General features: G+C 35.2%; 2 long non-coding RNA genes across 5 annotated transcripts in view; one reads left to right on the plus strand and one right to left on the minus strand.

The window, feature by feature from the left end:
* The window catches only part of LOC147583276 (uncharacterized), a 417,756-nt gene that overhangs the window by 351,758 nt on the left and 44,135 nt on the right, over positions 1-21,863 (plus strand). The window lies entirely within an intron of this gene.
* Positions 1-21,863, minus strand: part of LOC147583277 (uncharacterized) — a 115,560-nt gene that overhangs the window by 48,428 nt on the left and 45,269 nt on the right. The window contains exons 2-3 of one of the 3 annotated variants that reach the window (XR_015247759.1): positions 8,772-8,845; positions 7,999-8,058 (exon numbers count right to left, since the gene is read on the minus strand). The exons of 1 other annotated variant lie outside the window; for it this stretch is intronic. This is a non-coding gene — a long non-coding RNA (uncharacterized LOC147583277). The remainder of the gene's footprint in view (positions 1-7,998; positions 8,059-8,771; positions 8,846-21,863) is intronic. One more of the 3 variants, XR_015247760.1, reaches the window with a different exon arrangement.

The raw sequence follows: 21,863 nt of genomic DNA on the forward strand, positions 1-21,863 counted from the left end.
ATACAATGGGAAAAAGACAATCTCTTCAACAAGTGGTGCTGGGAAAAATGGACAGCTACACTCAAAAGCATGAAACTGGGCCGTATTTTTACACCATATACAAAATAAATTCAAAATGGCTTAAAGACTGAAATGTGAGACCTGAAATCATAAAAACTCTGAGAATAAAACATAAGCAGTAGCAACATTTTTCTAGATAGGTGTCCTGAGGCAAGGGAAGCAAAAGCAAAAATATACTTGGTACTGCACCAAAATGAAAAACTTTTGCACAGTGAAAGGAACCATCGACAAAACAAAGAGGCAACCAACTAAATGGGAGAATGTGTTTGCAAATGAAATATCCAATAAGAGGTTAATATCCAAAATATTAAAAATCTTATACAACTCAACACACACACACACACGCACACGCACACACACACCAAGCAATCCAATTAAAAAATGGATGGGAACCTGAATGGACATTTTCCCAAAAAAGACATATAGATGGCCAATAGGCACATGTAAAGATTCTCAACATCACTTATCAGAGAAGTGCAAATAAATTTCTTCAAACATAAAGTGAAAATACAGTCAAAGTTTTCTAAACTTCTCTACCTCTCTGACTTCAGTCTGAATAATGACATTATTGCAGTTGACAAGCTCCCCTTTCCAAATGCCTTTATTTGGGAATCTCTGTAATTTCCTAATGTCTAATCTTCTATTCTGTTCCGTCTTGGATTTTTCCCCCTTTAGTTGTCTAGGTGATAGCTGTAAAATATGTTACAGATTCAGCACAATGTAGAAGGAAGACTTCAGAATGAGGGAAGGAAAATGACCCAGTCCAGATATTTCTTCATTTCTACCCCAGACAATGATCTGAGTTATTTTATAAAGTCCACTTCTACACTTATAAGGGGACTTATGACAATGCACTGAAATAATTATCAGGAATGCCCAACACAAATAGAAAACATTATTAGCAGTGTTTAGACTGAAGGCAAGGATTGTGAATCTCTGCTTGATGGGAAATTAAAAGAAATATTAGTTACATGGATGCCTAAGTGGCTCAGTGGTTGAATGTCCAACTCTAGATTTTGGCTCAAGATCCATGTCAGCATGGAGACTATCCGGGGCTCTTTCTCTCCCTCTCCTTCTGACCCTCCTCCAGTCACACTGTCTCTCTTTCTCTCTTAAAAAAATAGTTACATATTGATACAGTAAAATATTTCTACATCCTATCAACACATTAACATATTGCTGCAATTTGTCATTTAATGCTTTCTTATAAAACCTTTGAAAAGTGTTTTATGATATACAATAACTATGAAATTATAATATTGAGAACTCTACCTAATTGTTACTTTTCTAGTAAGACTTCATATTGAAATGTCCCTATCTGAAACTTTAACAGTTGGTTAATCCAGGAGAATAATTCACTGGGGGCTGCAGAAGCAGCTATGGCCTTTTCAAAGCCCCAAATCCTTTAAACCTCTTTTCTCCTTCATTTTAGAAACATGAATAGCAAGACACAAATCTCACAGCCAGATTTTTGCAGGGTATTTTTTTTTCTCTCACAATTTGAGTAACATATTTCTTATGACGGTCTTTACAATAAGCAAATGTGTATGGAAAAGCCAAGTGTTAAGGCAGCCATGCAAATTAACCATCTGGAGAGAACAACACTGTTTTGTCTAATATCGAGCTCAACAGATTTATAGGCTTATAAAATATCTTCATCTTTTAGCCTTTGCAATATTTTGGGATATATGACCAATCCTTATGAGTCATCAAATATAAATTAACCTTAAGAGGTGGGAAAAAATAGTTGACTGAGCCTTCCTGTTTCTTTGTATCAAGACAGTTATTTTGGAAATCATGACCAAAATAATAGGCAGTATCTAAAAACATATTTGAGAAGAATATTTTATTTTTGCTCAATGCATTTTTTTCAAGAAATGCCTAAAACCCACCATCATGTTTTAATTTGGTTGTGTGAACATATACTTAAGAGCCCTGCTGATAGTAATTGTGAGGAAGGCTGACATGATACAAACAAGTGAATAATGTGACTTATGGTCAGGGAACTCATGCATACCAGAGGCCAAAAAGACCCTACCATTTAAGGAAGAATTATAACATTCTTCCTTCCACGGTTTGCTGGAGACCCGCCTATGTTCCTTCATAGACAGGAGAATGTCTGAGAATGTTACTTCACAGTTGAAAATGGGAAGGGCAAACAGAATAAATTGATGTCCTGTCATTTGTTCACAAAATATCTGAGATGTTTATTCTGATATTCATGACTTTCCATGTTCTAACTCTAACTTTTCAATTTGTGCAGCAACAAATCCTGTTGATTTATCTTTTATTCTAGTCATGAAATTCACTACTGCTACATACCCTATACCATATGATTTCTTCCCTAGGTACCTTTATTCACAGGTTTTCCTTTTTCCTATCTATCCCCTCTGTCCAGCAACCAATCTATATTCAATATTTAAATTTAAAATGTATTGAAGTATGATTTACAAGAAAATAAACACATTTAAAGTGTACAGTTTGATGAGTTTTGACAAATTATAGGAATTTCTATATTCAAAATAAAGAATATATTCACTATCTTTTACACATAATTCTTATAATCATATCTGCTTTTAACCCCATTCCTCTTCACACATACCCTGAACCCAAGGCAAAAACTGATCTTGTGAATATTCATATTATGAATAACTGATAGTATGATATTATGAATTTCTGATATTATGACTTAGTTTTGCCTTTTCTAAAAATCCTAATAAATGAATTTTTGTAGTATATACTCTTTTGTATCTGGTATCTAGTGTTTAGCATGTTTTTCTGAGATTCATCCATGAGGCTAATGTATTAGTACTACATTCCAATTTATTCTTATACTCCATTCCGATTATTTATATTCAATGCATACATATTACCAAAATTTATTTATCCACCCATCTCTTATTGGACACAGTTTCCATTTTTTGAATATTATCAATAAAACTTTTATGAGCATTATATGTAAGTTCTTATGTGCATATATACCTTTTATTTCTCTTTTTTTTTTTTTTTAATTTTTTTTTTCAATACTTTTTTTATTTATTTTTGGGACAGAGAGAGACAGAGCATGAACGGGGGAGGGGCAGAGAGAGAGGGAGACACAGAATCGGAAACAGGCTCCAGGCTCCGAGCCATCAGCCCAGAGCCTGACGCGGGGCTCGAACTCACGAACCGCGAGATCGTGACCTGGCTGAAGTCGGACGCTTAACCGACTGCGCCACCCAGGCGCCCCATTTTATTTCTCTTTAATAAATGTCTGAGTGTAGGACTGTTGAATCATATATTAAGTGTATCTTTAGGTTTTTTAGAAATTGCAAAAATTATATCCCCAAGTGATTACACCTCTTAAACTCCTACTAGAAATATATAAGATTTTCAGTTACTACACATATTCAACACTTGGTACAGTCAGTCTTTCTTATTTTAACCATGCTGATGGATGCCTGTAGTATACTGTGGATTTCACGCACATCTTTCCCATGACTAATAATTCCAAGCACCTTTTCGTGTGTTCTTTAAAGTGATTTATATATCATCTTTAGTTAAGTTTCTGTTCAAATCCTTTATAAATTTTTACTGTATTGTTTTTCTTATTTTGACTTTCTTCTTATGCATTCCTTGGAAATAGGTCATCTAGGAATAAAGACAGTTTTTCTGCATCTTTCTATCTACAAGTTATGTGCATTTTCTGTTCTATTATTTCACTAGGGCCTCCAAAAACATGTTGAGTAAAAATATTGAGAGTAGACTTTACTTTCCCTTGATCTTGGGTGAAAACATTTGATGTTTCATCATTAAGCATAATGTTGGCTAGTTTGCCACAAATTAATGTTTTGTGTTTGTTGTTTATTATCACCAAGCTGTTGTATTATGGCAAAACATCTGAATCTATTGAAATAATATTAAGGTTTTTAAAAATGGATTAATAATTTGAATTACATTAATTGTACTGTTAAACTAACCTTGAATTCCTAGAATTGCATATTTGTCAAAAATCTCTGAACTGTACAATTGGTCATGGGATATTATTTTTCCTTATTTCCTGAGTTCATTTTACTAGAATTTTAAAGAATTCTGTTTTTATGTTCATAATGGATATTTAACTGTGTCTTAAAATTTATTTTTCCAGCTTTATTAAAGTATAATTGACATAAAGCTGTAAGATATTTAGAATATACACCTGATTAATTTATATATATGGTAAAAGAATCCCCCATCAAATTAACACATCCATCACTTCGCATGTTTCCTTTTTTAAAAAAAATAATTCCCATTGGATTTTGTTATCATGGTAACAGTGGCTTCATAAAATCAATTGGGAAATAGTTCCTCTTCTTCTAATATTTTAGTGGGCACCCATAGAATAGTTATTTCTTTCTTTAATTTTTTTTTAATGTTTATTTTTGAGAGAGAGAGACAGAGCATGAATGGGAAAGGGGGCAGAGAGAGAGGGAGACACAATCTGAAACAGGCTCCAGCCTCTGAGCTGTCAGCATAGAGCCTGACGCCAGGCTCGAACTTGGGAAGGCAAGATCATGACCTAGGCTGACGTTGGACCCTTAACCGACTAAGCCACCTAGGCACTCCAGGTATTTCTTTTTTATTTTATAGAATTAACAATTGGATCCATGTAAGTCTGGACCTTTCTTTTTGGAAGGTGGTGAAGTATAAACTTAATTAATAGATTTAAAAAGTGAATTAATTCCTAAGTGTTGAGACTTAAAAGTTTGGAACTTTCCCATTTTATTTATATTATTGAATTTATTGGTAGGAATTTGTTCCTAATGATCTCTTATTACACCTTTAACATCCTAGGGTCTGTAGGATCTTTTTTTCTGAACTCTGGAAGTTTATCAATTTTCCTGTTATGTCAAAAAATAAAATGATATTTTTGGGTAAACTCATCTTCGTTTTTTGCTTTTTATTTTACTAATATCTGTTCATTTTAAAATTATTAACCCCTTCCTTCTGTTTAGATTTTTAATTTGGTTTTTTAAAATCATTTTTAATGTGGAGGTTTAGATTCTAATTTAAACTTTATTTTCCATGTACTGCTATAAATATTCTTCTAGGCACTGATTAAAATCCATTTTTGAAAACTGGATAGGTCGTGTTTTAACTTGCATTTAATTCAATATATTTTCTCATTTTGTTCGTAATTTCTCCTTTGACCCATGGGCTGTATAAAACAATGAGACCAAAACAAATGTTGTTTGGAACTCTGAGTAACAAATGGGATAGAAAATAAAGGAAGGATGGTTTGAATTTGTCTGCTTATAGTGACAATGATACTTCTTTAGGAAACTGCATTAAAAACTCAGGATTAAAGTTACTATATTTACTCAATGTAAATTATATATATATACTTATATTTATGTCGGAATTTTCACCAGTTAGTAGTACAGTAAGATAAGGAAGATAAAAATCCCTCCTCTCAGAGTAACTTTAGTCTAGTGGCGACAAAAGAGCAAACATACGGGGCAGATGCTGTACAACAGAAATATTTTTAATTTTTAACTTTGTAGTAATGATATTAATAAAGTAAATGAAAAAATTAAGTTTAATAATAATATATCTTATTTAACCCTATATATCTAAATATCATTTCAACATCCAATTAATGTAAAATTATTAATGAGATGTTTCATTTTGTCACTAAGTCTTCAAATAGTTGAGAAGTATTTAATATTTCCAGTATATCATAATTCAGACTAGTTACATTTCAAGCGCTCAATAGCCACAAGTGGCTGGTAGCTACTTTATTGCACCTCAGTATGCTTGAAATAAACAGAAAGTGCTAATTTAGTTTTTACAGAAATATATCTCCATTGGACAAATTCCAGTGGAGTTCCATGGAACTAGCCCATGAGTTTTCAGCATGTAAGAGATGTGATTTGAACCAAATTTTTTTTTTAAATCTAAATCTTGTGTTATTTTTATGACCCTCGATATATCTACAGTTTCTGGTTTCCCTGCCTCCTACCTTTTTAGATCATTAACTCCTCACTTTCTAAAATCATTATTTGAACTCATGTAATCAAAACTGATGGGCTTTTGGACTACACAGAGCGTTGAAGCAAAAGCTCATCTCACTGATGTGAACACAAGGTAAGGACAGGAATGTAATAATGCTTCTCTTGACATGACTAGGGAATCAAGTTCTTTATATCTCGAAGTATAAAAGTGCATTGCAAAGGTATAATAGTGTGTTCTGGCTGAATCTGTTTTACTGCATAGGCTTTTAAAGAATAATTGGGAAAATTCTATTTGGACAAGCATGATAATAAAGTGGATTATACTTGGTTAAAAACATGAAAATGGGTTTTTTATCCACAAATGGGTAAAAAAGTTTTCTTATTGACTGAGAAGCTCAGAATAGTTGATAGGTTTAAGGGCCTTATACTTCAAGATGTCACTGGTACGATCTAGACTTATTTTTAAGCCACCAGATCTATGTCATATTTTGGAGATATACTTTGTGTCCAAAGAAGTTTTTACATATTATGAATGTCACATCTGCAAAATCTAATTCTAAAAATGAACTGACTCACAGAATAAATTTAAACTCATTAATCCAGTCATCGAAACATATATAGTTGACTCTCGAACAACATGGTTAGAACCATGCAGGTCTGCGTATGCAGATTTTTTTCAATAAATACAGTACTATAAATGTACTTTCTCTTCCTTATAATTTCCTTAAGATTTTATTTTCTCTAACTTATTTTATTATAAGAATACAGCATATAATACATATATAAAACATGTTAATCGATTGTTTCTGTTATTGGTAAGGCTACTGGTCTACAGTAGGCTATTAATAGTTAAGATTTTCAGGAGTCAGAAGTTATATGCAGATTTTGAACCTACATCAGGGGTGGTCAACCTCCCCCTAACTCCCATCATTGTTCAAGAGTCAAATGTGGACATATTTATTAAGCATGACAGACTTGGGTGCTGGAATTGCTTACTGAAATCACACAAGTTCTGATTTCTAATACTGCCTCTGGTGAAGTGTCTGATTTTGACATATCTCTTAACTTCTCAGGCAGTCTTTAGTGAATATAGCCTGGAAACTATGAGCCTATAGCTCATATTCTATTGAGCACTTGAGGAACAGAGAAAAATATGTTTCCATTGTAGTCTAGTCAGACGTGTAAGCACAAATATTTGATTACTCAAAAACTCCCATGAGAGGTTTGTTTCTGAGATTTCTGTTTACTAGCTCTCAAATCTTGTCACACTTCTAAGCAATGTGATTGTTGCCAATTTTTAAAAACTTTATTGAAAAATATTTTAAGACAGCTGAATAAATAGCTTCCATATTCTCAGAAGGAGAGACTCAATATAGTGTATATGTATACATATTTTCATATAGTTTTATATATCTAGATTTACATTGTTATATGTCATATAATAATTTGTCCTATAATAGTCATATAATAAATTTGTCTTGAATTAGCCAGTGTTGTGAGATTTGACTGCTATGTTTTACCACCAGGTCAGAACAAAAATTTTAGAGAAAAAATGCTCTATGAAAGGTGTCTGCTAGCCCTGCTTCCTTAGATACTAGGTAAAGCAGCTGACTTAGAACATCAGTTGACACATTGCAGTTAGTTTGATTCACTTCCACTATGCTGTTTCTAAGCCAGTTTAAATTTGATAAGAAAGCCAAGTTGTGCATTAGAGAGGGTAGGTTTAAAGACTAGCCTTTTACAGCTCATTTGGATAACTAAAGAGCTTTGCTAAACTTTAAGACTGAACTTCAACATATAAAATCCTTCAAAAACTGGTTAAAGATAAGCAGACATGATGAAAACAAAGTCTTAAGAAAAATAGTGATAGGTAATCCATGCAGAAAACAGGCATGACACTACAAATATTAAACAAAGCAGCGCATGATTGGGTTCAGAGAGCTGTTTGAGGCAATGAAATAGTTACCTGTGCTTGGGCAAATGCAGGTGAAATGAGGTGTAGAATTTGCTTTGCAAGAAGGCATACCTAAGAAGAATAATAAAGACGTGAACATTGAAATGGATACGAGTAAGGAAGGCAAATCTTATCAGAGATGCTGATTATAGATACAGGTCATGAAACTGAAAAATAGCATTTACAAGTAGCACCAAAGGCAATTTCACAGGGCAGTATTCATTCAGATACAACCAGAATCATGCAAGTTTTTATTTCTATTGCAAAGATCATCTCTCTGCTAGTACAAAAGGATGGTTGAAAATGACTGGATCTGCTAATGTGAAAGGATTAGCAACTTATCAAAGTGAAGTGCCTGTTCTTTTGGGGAAGGTAGAGAGCCTCTGTGGAGAAATGGTGGTGGTAAGTCTGGGAATCTCTTGAGTGGTGAATGTGGTGACCAAGTATTTAGTTTGTTTGCCACTGAGCTGAACCAGAGGAGAGAAAGTTGCTTAATTAAAGCTATCCTTAATAGTCATGACTCCCAATCAATTATTCCTTCCTACCTGCCCCACTGCCTTAAAAACAAAAACACAACATCTCCTTTGCATTAGTCATTGTTCTTGCATCTGAGGCTTTACCAGTAGGCAAACTAAATAGTATTTTCTCTAACTTATGGAGGTTATATTTAAATCAGGGCAAACAGACACCTAAACAATAGATAAAATGTATATATGTGTAAGTTAGTAATAATTAAATTTTCAAATGAGGTAAGGGAAAGAGGGATAGAAAGCTACTTACAAAACAGTCATCAAGGAAGGAGTCTCTCTCCAGTAAGGGGGCATTTGACACTTGAACGAAGTAGAGTGAGACATGGTATCTGGGGAAAGAGAGCACCAGGCAGGGATAACTTGTATATGTGACTTTTGTTCATGCTATTATTGTATTATCTGTGCCAGGAATGTTCTTTTGTCTTCTCTGCCTACCAGTATCTTATTTTGCAAAGCTAGGATTGAATACTCTTTCTTCTTTGGAATTTTTCTTAATTTCAACCAAGCTGTTACTTGATAGGCTAATACAGCCTTTTATTCATGTGCTATAACATCTTTTTAGGCTTATTTATTTTGAAAAGGAGAGCAAGCAAGCACAAGCAGGGGAGGGGCAGAGAGAGAAAGGAACAGAAAATCTCAAGCAGTCTCCACATTCAGTGTAGCATGGGGACTTGATCTTACGACTCTGAGATCATGACCTAAGCAGACATCCAGAGTCCATGCTTAACTGACTGAGCCACCCAGGCACCACTAGAATAGTATCTTTTAAATCACCAAATAATAAAGCATGTGCTAGAGGCTGGGGACCTGAAGAATAGGAACTCATGCCCTCACAGAGCCAGTGAAATCATACTCCCCTCAAGGAAGTTATGCTGAGTTAATTTTCTAGGATCCTGTCGTCCTCTTTTAGGAGACTATAAGTAATTCGAAGATAGAGACTAGATTTAATTCATGTTAGTATTGCCATATAATTGTAGCATGCCATGTGTTGCAAAATTGTAAAAATATTGACTGATATTGATAGAGAACAGCATTAATATTCATCCAGTAGTATCAAGAAGTTGCATGTCAGAATATAGTGTTAGCTATGGCTCTACTTGGAAAGTGGTTCTTTAAGGAAATGAAGTTATCTCCTTTATAGTGAAGAAGATGAACCAAATGGAGGAAACTTAATGCTGGTACAGACAAGACCTTATATGAAAGACATAGGGCTTAGCATGTAGGTAGCATTTTGAAGAGAACATTGAAGGGATCAAAGCTGCTATGGAAATCAGCTGAAAAGTGTGTTCTTAAAGTCAGCTTTGAAAAACTGCAAGAGTGTAGACCAAGAATACAAAAGCAAAGAGCCAAATCCAGTGCAGAGAATCATAGAACAAGCTTTAAAGAAAAATATCAGCAGTAAGATTGCTACTTTTTCCTATGCAGGCTGCATTCAATGCCCAACAGCAGGGGGTGATATTAACATACAACACTATGTGAATGGAGCATTCTGAAGTTGTGCAATGTGGCAGTTACTACTACCCTTGTCCCAGCACAACTCCAAAGCCTCAAAATCCAGAAAAGAATATGACTGGTTCTTCTGTCACCCAGACTAAAAATTGTCCCCATTGCATTTGTCAGAACACTTTGTAATTAGTATTAGAATTCTACTTTTTATTCAAATTCATTTTAAAATATGATGTTATTTTGTATGTGGTTATTGTCAATGTATATAAATAATTTTTCCATTTTTATGAAATTTCACATTAAAGATCCCTTTTCCTGTTGTCATAAATTGCTTCCCTTAGAGAGAGAACACTTCTTTATTATTATGGAAAAAAATAGGGAGCTCAAAAAAGTAAAAAAAAAAAGAGTGGCATGATGCTGTTTCAATAGGAAAGTTTATTTCTGTCCAATGAGCTGCATATTATAGGCATTTAGTACAGATGGTCAAATTATGATTGTTCAACTATGAATTTTTGATTTTATGATAGTACAAAAGTGATTTTATATATATATATATATATATATATATAGAGAGAGAGAGAGAGAGAGAGAGAGAAGGCTTCTATATATATATAGAAGGCTAATTAGGACTTCCAGGGAAAATGGCAGAGGAGAAACCTGGGCTCACCTCCTCCTAATGAATACATCAAAATAACACTCACATCAGTGTAAATAACCTGTAAAATGACTCAATGACTGGTAGAATGAACTCCACAATTAAATGTAGATGAGGCCACAGTGAAGAGGGTAAGAAAGGCAGAGACATAGTCAGGAGCTAAATGGACTCCTAGGACTGTTCAGGGAGGGGGAGGGATGCCACTGAGGCAGAAAGGGGAAAGAAACAGATTTTCACACTAGGGCACCCAGAAGGGGAATATGAATTTTCATATTTGGCTTTGAAAACCAGAAGGGCTAATTTCCTGAGTTCTTAAAAGCAGTGGGACTTCAAGCCCAGAAGTAAAAAAGGGGAGGGGGGATGTGCCTGGGTGGCTCAGTGGGTTGAGCATCCAACTTCGGTCCAACTTTGGTTCAGGTCATGAACTTGCAGTTGTGAGTTTGAGCCCCACATTGGGCTCTGTGGTGACAGCTCAGAGCCAGGAGCCTGCTTTGGATTCTGTGTCTCCCTCTCCCTTTCTTCCTCCCCCACTTGCACTCTCTTTGTCTCTCAAAAATAAATAAAGATTTTTTTTTTTTAAATCAGCAGGCTATGCTTTAGGAGAGCCAGGAAGATGATAGGAAACTGAGAATATGTCCTTAAAGAGAAAACACAAAAAAAGGCCCATGGAGATAACAGCATGGAAGCAGCAGTTTGAAAGGTGCCTGCAGCATATGGGAAGGAGAATTATTTACTAATTCCAGAGCCAGTCCCAGTAGGACAGACATCTCCATGGACCTCCTCCAGGAACAAAGGAAATGGCAGATGCCATTTCCTACCCCACTCCCCAGAGTAAATACATGACCATCTGAGGGACTGAGTACCTAACTTGTTAGCACTGCCGCCCGACTGCATCACCCCTGCACTGTGCTTCCCTGGGTCCACCCTCTCCAATACAGTCTTGTCTTGGCCAGATCCCAAACAGGGTGGTGCCACAGGCCTGGCATTGTGCAAGCATCCCCTACAGTGGCCAGCACCACTCCCAAGTAACTACTGCACTAGGAAGAGGGAAAGATAATCCCACTGACACTAGTAAGACGGCAGCCCCAGCAGTGGGCAGGAGGCAGAAAACTGGATTCACTGCCCACGAAAGAAAGCTTATTAGGAACAACACAGGGAAAGCACTCTTAAGTTTGGTGCTATTGCATCTCTGGCAAACACCTGTCTGACTCAACTCAAGCCCAAGGCAGCCCCAGACTGGCCTACAAACACCACAGGGACCAAGCACTGTGCCCACAAAGGCAAGGGAGCAATTGCCGACAACTGTCTGAAGGAAAACGTGGGTGAGCCACAATAGCAGGGCACATGCAACACACATAGGAGATACCCCAGAAATTCCAGGTTCTGGTGAATAGGGGACAATACACAGCAGGACATGACAGGACCTTTTCTTGATAAGGCCATTATTTTCCAGTGCAGGAGATGTAGCTGTCTTTCCTAAGATCCTAACACACAGAAACAGACACAGAGATTTAGAAAAAATAAGGAGACAGAAGAATAGGTTCTAAATGAAAAAAACAAACAAAACAACGAAAAAACAAACAAAAAAAAAACAAACAGAAAAAAACAGGACAAAATCACAGCAAGAGACCTAAGCCAAATTGATATAAGTAAAATGCCTAATAGGTAATTTAGAGTAATGTTCAACAAGTTACTCACTGGACTTGGGAAGAGTGGAGGACATCAGTGAGACCATTAACAGTGAGATAAAAAATAACCAATCAGACATGAAGAACACAATAAATGAAATTAAAAATACGCTAGATGGAATAAATAGTAGACCATGTGAAATATAAGAACATATCAGTGAATTAGAGCACAGAGTGATGGAAAGTAATCAAGCTGAGCTGTAGAGAGAAAAAAATGCAAAATGAGAAGAGACTTAGGCAACTCAGTGATACCCTCAAGCATAATAACATTCACATTATAGAAATCTCAGAAGAAAAGAAAAAAAGGACAGAAAATTTATTTCAAGAATTAATAGCTGAAAACTTCCCTAATCTGAGGAAAGAAACAGAAATCCAGATCCAGGAAGTACAACAAAATCAATTCAAAGATATCTACACCAAAAGGCATAATCGTTAAGATGGGAAAATATACTGTTAAAGAGGTAATTTTAAGAGAGATAAGAGGAAAGAAAGCAGTTCCATACATGAGAAGACCAATAAGCCTGTCAGCAGATTTTTCAGCAGAAATTTTGTAGGCCAGAAGGAAGTGGCATGATATATTCAAGGTGCTAAATGTGAAAAATCTGCCGCCAAGAATACTCTATCCAGCAAGGCTATCATTCCAAATAGAAGGAGACATAAAGAGTTTCCCAGACATACAAAAGTTACAAGAATTCATGACCACTAAGCCAGTCCACTACGAAATGCTTCAGAGGACTCTTTGAGTAGAAAGAAAAGACCATAAGCAAGAGTATGGTAAGTAGGAAACATAAAAACAGTAAAATAAATGTATCTATAAAAATCAGTCAAAGGACTCACCAAATAAAAAGTATGACACCATACACCTAAAATATGGGAGGAGGAGTAAAGAATGAGTTCAAATTTAAGCAACCATCAACTTAATATTGACTGCTATATATTGATGTTATATACAAACTGAATGATAACCAGCAATAAAAAATGAGTAATAGATATGCAAAAATTAAAGAGAAAGGAATCCAAGTATATCACTAAAGAAAGCCAGCAAACCAAGAGATAACAAGAGATGAAAAGAATGAAATACTATAAAAACAATCATAAAACAAGTAACAAAATGGCAATAAATACATACCTATCAATAGTTTATTTGAATGTAAATGGACAAAATACTCCAATCAAAATATATAGGGTGATGGAATGGATTAACAAAAAGACCCATCTATATCTACAAGAGATTCATTTCAGAGCTAAAGATATAGGCATGATTGAAAGTGAGGAGATGGAGAAATATTTATCAAGCAAATAGATGTGAAAAAAAAGCTGAGGTAGCAATATTTATATCAGACAAAATAGACTTTAAGCAGACTGTGACAAGAGACAAAAAAGGATGCTATATAATCATTAAGAGGACAATCCAGCAAGAAGTTATAATAATTATAAAAATTTGTGCACCCAACGTGTGGCACCCAAATACTTAAAGCAGTTAAAATAAACATAAGCGAAATAATTGATAATAATAAAATAGTACTAGGCCACTTTAACACTCCATTTATTTATTTATTTATTTATTTAAAAATTTTTAATATTTATTTTTGAGAGACAGAGCGTGAGTGGGGGAGGAGGAGAGAGAGAGGGAGACACAGAATCTGAAGCAGGCCCCAGGCTCCTAGCTGTCACCACAGAGCCTGATATGGGGCTCAAACTCACGAACTGTGAGATCATGAACTGAGTTGAAGTTGGACGCTTAACCAACTGAGCCACCCAGGCACCCCTTAAGACTTTATTTAGTCAATGGACAGATCATCCACATACCAAATCAACAAGGAAACAGTTACATTCAGAACACTCCATCTTAAAAAATAGCATTTTAAAAAAAGTATATTCTTTTCAAATGTACATAAAGCATTCTCCAGAATAGATTACATATTAGGTCACAAAGTAACTCTCAACAAATTTAACAAGATAGAAGTCATTCCATGCAACTTTTCTGACAACAAAGCTATGAAACCAGACATCAACCACAAGAAAAAATCTGAAAAGACCACAAATACATGGAGGTTAAATAACATGCTACTAAAAAATGAATGGGTCAATGAAAACTCAAGGGGAAATAAAAAAATATATATGGAGACAAATAAAAATGAAAACACAACATTCCAAAAATCTTTAAGATGTGACAAAACTTATTCTAAGAGGAAAGTTTGTAGCAATACAGACCTACTTCAAGATATTAAAAAAAAAATCAAATACCCCATCCTTACACTGAAAGGAGCTAGAAAAAGAAGAACAAGCAAAACCCAAAACCAGTAGAAGGAAATAATAAGAAAAATTAAAGCAAAAATAAATGAAATATAAACTAAAAACAAAATAAAAATAGAACAGATCAATGAAACTAGGTGCTAGTTCTTTAAAAAGATCAACAAATTGATAGATAAGCCTTTAGCCAGACCCATCAAAAAGAAGAGAGGACTCAAATAAAATCGCAAATGAAAGAGGAGAAATAACCAACACCACAGAAATATAAAGGATTATATAATATTCTGAAAGATTATACACAAATTGGACAACCTAGAGGAAATTGATAAATTCCTACAAACATAATGTTCCCAAACTGAAGAAAAAATAGAAAATTTGAACACACTTATTACCAGCAATGATATTGAATCAGTAATTAAACTCTCAACAAACAGAAGTCTAGGACCAGATGGCTTAACAGGTGAATTCTACCAAATATTTAAGAAAGAGTTAATACTTATTTAAACTTTTCTAAAAAATAGAAGGGAAGAAAAACTTTGAAATGCATTCTATGAGGCCAGCATTACCCTGATAGCGAAACCCAATAAAGACACTATAAAAAAATTGCAGGCCAATATCTCTGATGAACATAGATATAAAAATCTTTAGCAAAATATTACCAAACCAAATCCAACAATATATTAAATAATCATTCACCACAATCAAGTGAGATTTATTCCCAGGATGCAAGGATGGTTCAATATTCACAAATCAGTCAATGTGATACATCACATCAACAAGAGAAATTTTAAAAAACATATATATGATTATTTCAATAGATGCAGAAAAAGCATTAGACAAAGTATGACATCCTTTCAAGATAAAACCCTCAACAAAGTAGGTTTTGAGGGAACATACCTCAATATAATAAACATCCTCTATGAAGAACCCACTGCTAACATCATACTCAATGGGGAAAAACTGAATTTCCTCTTAACATCACGAATAAGACAAGGATGTCCACTCTCACTACTTTTATTCAATATGTTACTCAAAGTCCTAGCCACAGCAATCAGACAACAAAAAGTAATAAAAGACCTCCAGACTGGTAAGGAAGGAGTAATAGTTTCACTGTGTGGAGATGACATGATACTATATATGGAAAACTGTAAATACTCCACCAAAAAACTGCTATAACTGATACATGAATCCTGTAAGGTCTCAGGATACAAAATTATTGTACAGAAATCCATTGCATTTCTATACACTAATAATGAAGCAACAGAAAGAGAAATTAAGAAAGCAATCCCATTTACAGTTGCACCAAAAATAATAAAATATCTAGGAATAAAGCTAACCAAGGAATTAAAAGATCTGTACTCTGAAAACTATAAAATATTGATGAAAGGAATTGAAGAAGACACAAATGGAATATATTTCATGCTCAAGTATTGGAAGAATAAATGTTGCTAAGATGTCTATATTACCTAAAGCAATCTTCTTGTCTAATGCAATCTCTATCAAAATCCAAAAAGCTTTTTTTCACAAACTAGAATAATCCTAAAGTTTTTATGGAACCCCAAAAGACCCCAAATAGTCAAAACAATCTTGAAAAAGAAAAAGCTGAAGGCATCACAATTGTGCACTTCAAATTATATTACAAAGCTATAGTGATCAAAACAGTGTAATACTGGCACAAAATAGACACCTAGATCAATGGAACACGATAGAATGTCCAGAAACAAACCTGTGATTATATGGTCAATTTATCCTGGACAAGAGGCAAAATACACAACGGGAAAAAGACAGTGTCTTCTATTAATGGTGTTGGGAAAACTGGACAGCTGTGTGCAAAAGAATGAAACTGTACCAATTTTTTACACCACATACAAAAATAAATTCAAGGTTGATTAAAGACCTAAATGTGAGACCTGAAACCATAAAAATACTAGAAAAAAGCACAGGCAGGAATTTCCCTGAGATCAACAATAGCAACATTTTCTAGCTATGTCACATGAGGTAAGGGCAATCAAGCAAAAATGAATTATTTGGATTTGTCAAAACAAAAAGCTTCTGCATATTGAAGGAAGCAATCAATAAAACTAAAAGACAACCTACGGAATGGGAGAAGATATTTGCAAATGATACATCCAATAAAAGATTAGTATTCAAAATATATGAAGAACCTATACAACTCAACACCCAAAAGAGAATCCAATTAAAAAATGGGCAGAAGACATTAATAGACATTTCTCCAGAGACATCCAGATGGCCAACAGGCACATGAAGAGATGTTCAACATCACTCATCATCAGGGAAATGCAAATCAAATCTACAATGAGATATCACCTCACACCTGTCAGTATGGCTAAAATAAAAACACAAGAAATAACAAGTGTTGGTGAGGCTGTGGAGAAAAAGGAATACTTGTGCACTGTTGGTGGGAAAGCAAACTGGTGCAGGTACTGTGAAAGACTGTATAGAGTTTCTTCCTATATTAACAAAAAGAAGTACCCTACAATCCAGTAATCACAATACTGAGTATTTACCTAAAAAATACAAAGACAATAACTCAATGTGTACATGCACCCCTGTGTTTATTGCAGCTTTACAACAGACATATAACAGAAGCAGCCCAAGTATCTATCAATAGTTGAATGGATACAAAAGATGTGGTATGTATGTATGTGTGTGTGTATATATAAATACCCACAATGGAATATTATGTGCAGTATGGATACAGCTAGAAATTATAATGCTAAGTGAAAAAAGAGAAAAACACTCATGATTTCACTCTTATGTGTACTTTAAGAAACAAAATAAATGAAGGAAAAACAGACAGACAAACCAAGAAACAGACTTAGTTACAGAGAACAACCTGATGGTTACCTGAGGGGAGGTAGGTGGGGCGATGGGTGGAACAGGTGATGGGGATTAAAGAGTGCACTAATCAGGGGCGCCTGGGTGGCGCAGTCGGTTAAGCGTCCGACTTCAGCCAGGTCACGATCTCGCGGTCCGTGAGTTCGAGCCCCGCGTCAGGCTCTGGGCTGATGGCTCAGAGCCTGGAGCCTGTTTCCTATTCTGTGTCTCCCTCTCTCTCTGCCCCTCGCCCGTTCATGCTCTGTCTCTCTCTGTCCCAAAAATAAATAAACGTTGGAAAAAAAAAATTAAAAAAAAAAAAAAAAAAAAAAGAGTGCACTAATCATAATGAGCACTGAGTAATGTATAAAATTGAGTTACTATATATTGTACACCTGAAACTAATATAAACATTGTATGTTAACTACACTGGTATAAAAACAGAAAACTCAAAAGTGATATACATTCAGTAAAAATTGTCCTCAAAATTGAATTTTGATATTTTCCTGAGCTATCGATATGCAGTATTATACTCCTGTGATGGTGTCAGCAATGGCAAGCCAGTTCCCCATCAGCCATGTGATCAGAAGAGTAATCAACTGATACATTGGCAACCATTCTGTAAACATAGAGCCATTTTGATTTTCATTTTCTGTACATATTCAATTAATTACAGGAGATATTCGACAGTTTATTATAAAATAGGCTTTATGTTAAATGACTTTACCCAAGTGTAGGCTAATTTAAGCATTCTGAGCACATTTAAGGTAGGCTACGCCCATTAATTTCATTTTTGACTTATGTTTTCAACTTATAATAATCTGTATTTGAAATCCATTGAGTTTTATAATAATTATGGCCAACCAGTGGTCCCTGAAAATCAGCCTGTGTGCTTTGATATGCTCTAGGCTTCATTCTATCAGAGCCTGATTGCTTCTATCTCCAGGCTCCAGAAATGTAGCCATTTTCTCTTGCCACACTGAAGTCACATAAGGTTGAACTTGGTTCTTGCCTTCATAGGAAATGTCCTTAAATGAAGTAGAGTTTTAGAGCAGTATCTCAGGAGGGTAAATTGCCTTGTTGCTGTTCATGTATCTTTGTCTTCATGACCCACCTTCCCAGGCTAGATTCTGTCCCCTTAAGTGTTGAGTTGCTGAATCTTGCTGTCTTTTTTCCTAGGCCTTTGAGATCAATTGTTCCTGCTAGTTCTGCCAGGCTACCTTGAGCATCAGTACTTGTGGTGTCATAAGTACCTACTCTCATATACCAATTTCCATTCTTCTCTGGTAGTTGGTCCTCAGCTCATCGACTACCACCAACCTCCATACTCAAGGACAGCCTTTCCCATCTTTCAGGTCCCCTTTCTTAACACTGGCTCTCCTGTTACCACTTCTGACTGCTGAATACTTCAGCTGTTGTCTATGGCCTGGCACAAAAAGACAAGTGGAATATCAAATTGTCAGATACCTTGATGCTGTCTGGATTGCCTCAAAGGTGATTCTGAATGAGGCTGCTATATAGTTAAAAAAAAAAAAAAAAAAAAAAAAAAAAAGCTTTGGATCTTGGAGAAAATGAATGACCAGTAAAGTTATAGAATTTTTTAATTGTCTGATAATCTAATCACATCCCCTCTATAATCATAGATGAAAAGGTAGGTTTATGATGCAATTTTAGAAAGGAATATAATTTTTATTTTGATATGAAGAAACTGTGAAATGTTCACTGTAAAAAAATGATTATGTTGAAGTTGTGATTTTGTGTATGTATGTATGAAAACTAGACATGTTTGTCTATGTCAAGAGCCCATCAAGATTGTCACAGCCAAACACTGTTCTATTGTTTCCATATTATTTAATCTGTATAACCAACCTTGTTGATAGACATGATTATGAGCCCAGTTGCAGAAATGAAGAAACTACGGCAAAGGGAATATGCTCACATCCGCAGAAATGCCAAGCAGCAGAGAGATTTGAACTCAGGCTGTGTAGCTGACTACATGGTCTTAACTACTCATTGTCATTCTCATGCTAGTAAATACAGGAAAGGCCCAGGAAGGATATGCTCCAAAGCACTAAGAGTGTTCATTACTGGAAAGTGGATTGAGAAGTAGGAAAGATAGGAAAGGTACTGCACTTTTTACTATACATAATTTTGTATTATTTTCATTGATAATTAAAGAAAGAGAAGTCTTTAAATTAGGAAGGTCCTTCCCTTATCTTTTCTTAAATTAAAATCTTTGATTTATTTACATATATATACTTAACATATAGTTATGCTACAGCACAATTCTCAAGTTATTTTACTTGAAATATTTGTTTTGTTTCTAATTTTCTTTCTAATTGTGAAATTGACATATTCAGCTTCTGAATAACCTCACTTTTTGAACGTGGTACATCTATACCATTAATTCAAATGGCAGACAAATTTTATCTATATCTATATATATCTCTATAACTATAGATAGATATTAATATACATATGGCCACATATGGACTCTTAAAAATGATCTGATGAATGAACATTGAAGATGAATGATTCCATGCAGAAAAAATGGAAGTGCACACACTGCTTATATATAGCACAAGTATCACAAATTAATACAGTTTATACAAGGGAAGAAAATATTTTGTATCCAAAAAACAGAAAATCTTTACCTTCAGTGAGATGCTCAAGGATTTAACTTATTGACAAAGTGCAATTAAAAAAAAAAAAACACAGAATGCAATTAAAGAATATATATAGTGTTTAAAAATACCTTGTTGAAAATTATACTTAAAATGTGATGTGTAATTAAGGAAATAATATTTTAACTGTCTGGAAACAAAAGCATGCATTATAACATGCAAACATCATTTTATGAGTCCACAGTTTCAGGAATGCATCATGTATAAAAGGAGGCAGGCAGGTGAATTACCTTGGTGAATCCTTTAAAATAGGCAAAGACGGGGCGCCTGGGTGGCGCAGTCGGTTGGGCGTCCGACTTCGGCCAGGTCACGATCTCGCGGTCCGTGAGTTCGAGCCCCGCGTCGGGCTCTGGGCTGATGGCTCAGAGCCTGGAGCCTGTTTCCGATTCTGTGTCTCCCTCTCTCTCTGCCCCTCCCCCGTTCATGCTCTGTCTCTCTCTGTCCCCAAAATAAATAAACGTTGAAAAAAAAAATTAAAAAAAAAATAAAATAGGCAAAGAGCTGGCTACTTTCCACCTAAGTTATTATATTCTTTTGGTTGCAAATAATGGAAACTATATGAGCTTAAGTGAAAAGACGAATTTATTGTTAGAATAGCAGGTGACAATCTCCACTCTTTAAGCCATGGAAGAAGGCTTTGGAGCAAGGTTTCTCAAAGTGTGGTCCACAGCTTGGTGTCAGTCAGTTAGTTACTGGATATTGTCTGGATCTTCCACCAGCTTTTGAAGACATGGAAGCTTATCCTTGTTAATATCATCCAGTCCTGTACCACAGCACCCTGCCATGAGGGAAGCCTAAAAGGGCGCCTACTAAGGAGAAGCATAGGGAGATTTGCCTTCTTCAAGAGTTGCCATTAAACCTCTCTGAAGTGGTAGTGAGGGTTTAAATCGAGTATTGTATATCAAGGGCTTGGCTCCGCCCTAGCTTGTTGAGAGTGGTCCACTCATATTATCATTACCCCAAGCAAGAATAACCAGCCAGAACCCAGGATTGGGATTTGGGGTAGAGTTATGGGGCCCGGCTTCCTCTAAAGAGATTCATTGTAAAGGCCCAGCATCTGCAGATGCATGCTGAGGGCCGTCTACTTGCATCTGTCTTTATTATTACTGACCATGATTTGGTTTTGGTAGAGTGGATCCTGGATATCTGATAATCACGAACCTACAGAAAAGTCACAAGTGCATTGCAAAGACTTTCTCTCTGATGTTATTTGAGGATCACAGCAAACCTGGTGCCTTCGATATTTTGGTGTGTCTTTTCTACAAACAATACATTATCCTATGTAACCACAATATAACCTTCCAAAACAGGAAATTACCATTGGTATATTGCTGTCAATTAAGCCTCAGAAGTCATTAAGATTTTGTTGCCTAATAATATCCCTCAGAGCAGAATAAACAGAAATAAAATTTTTTTCTCTAGTTTTTTTTTTTTTTCAATCCTTAATAGCCCCTCAGTCTTTTCTTGGCTTTTATGATTTTGACACCTTTGCAGATAACTGACCAATTATTTTGCATTATGTTCTTCTACTTGGAATTGGCTCACATTCCTTAAGAAGCACATGAAATAGAGGGTTTTTCTCACTGTATCTTTTATAGTGGCAAACTATCTCAATTTACCTAGTTATTGATGATGTTAACTTTGATTACTTGATTAATATGGTATATTCCAGGCTTCTTCACTGTTAAGTTACATTTTCTCCTTGGAATTAATCAGCACTTTGTGAGGAGATGCTTTGAAATTATATAAATATACCATTTCTCATTAAACTTAATGGTTTTCC

Source organism: Puma concolor, chromosome A2 (genome assembly GCF_028749965.1).
Source record: "Puma concolor isolate L17-30 chromosome A2, mPumCon1.1.hap2, whole genome shotgun sequence".
NCBI classification, from domain to species: Eukaryota; Metazoa; Chordata; class Mammalia; order Carnivora; family Felidae; genus Puma; species Puma concolor.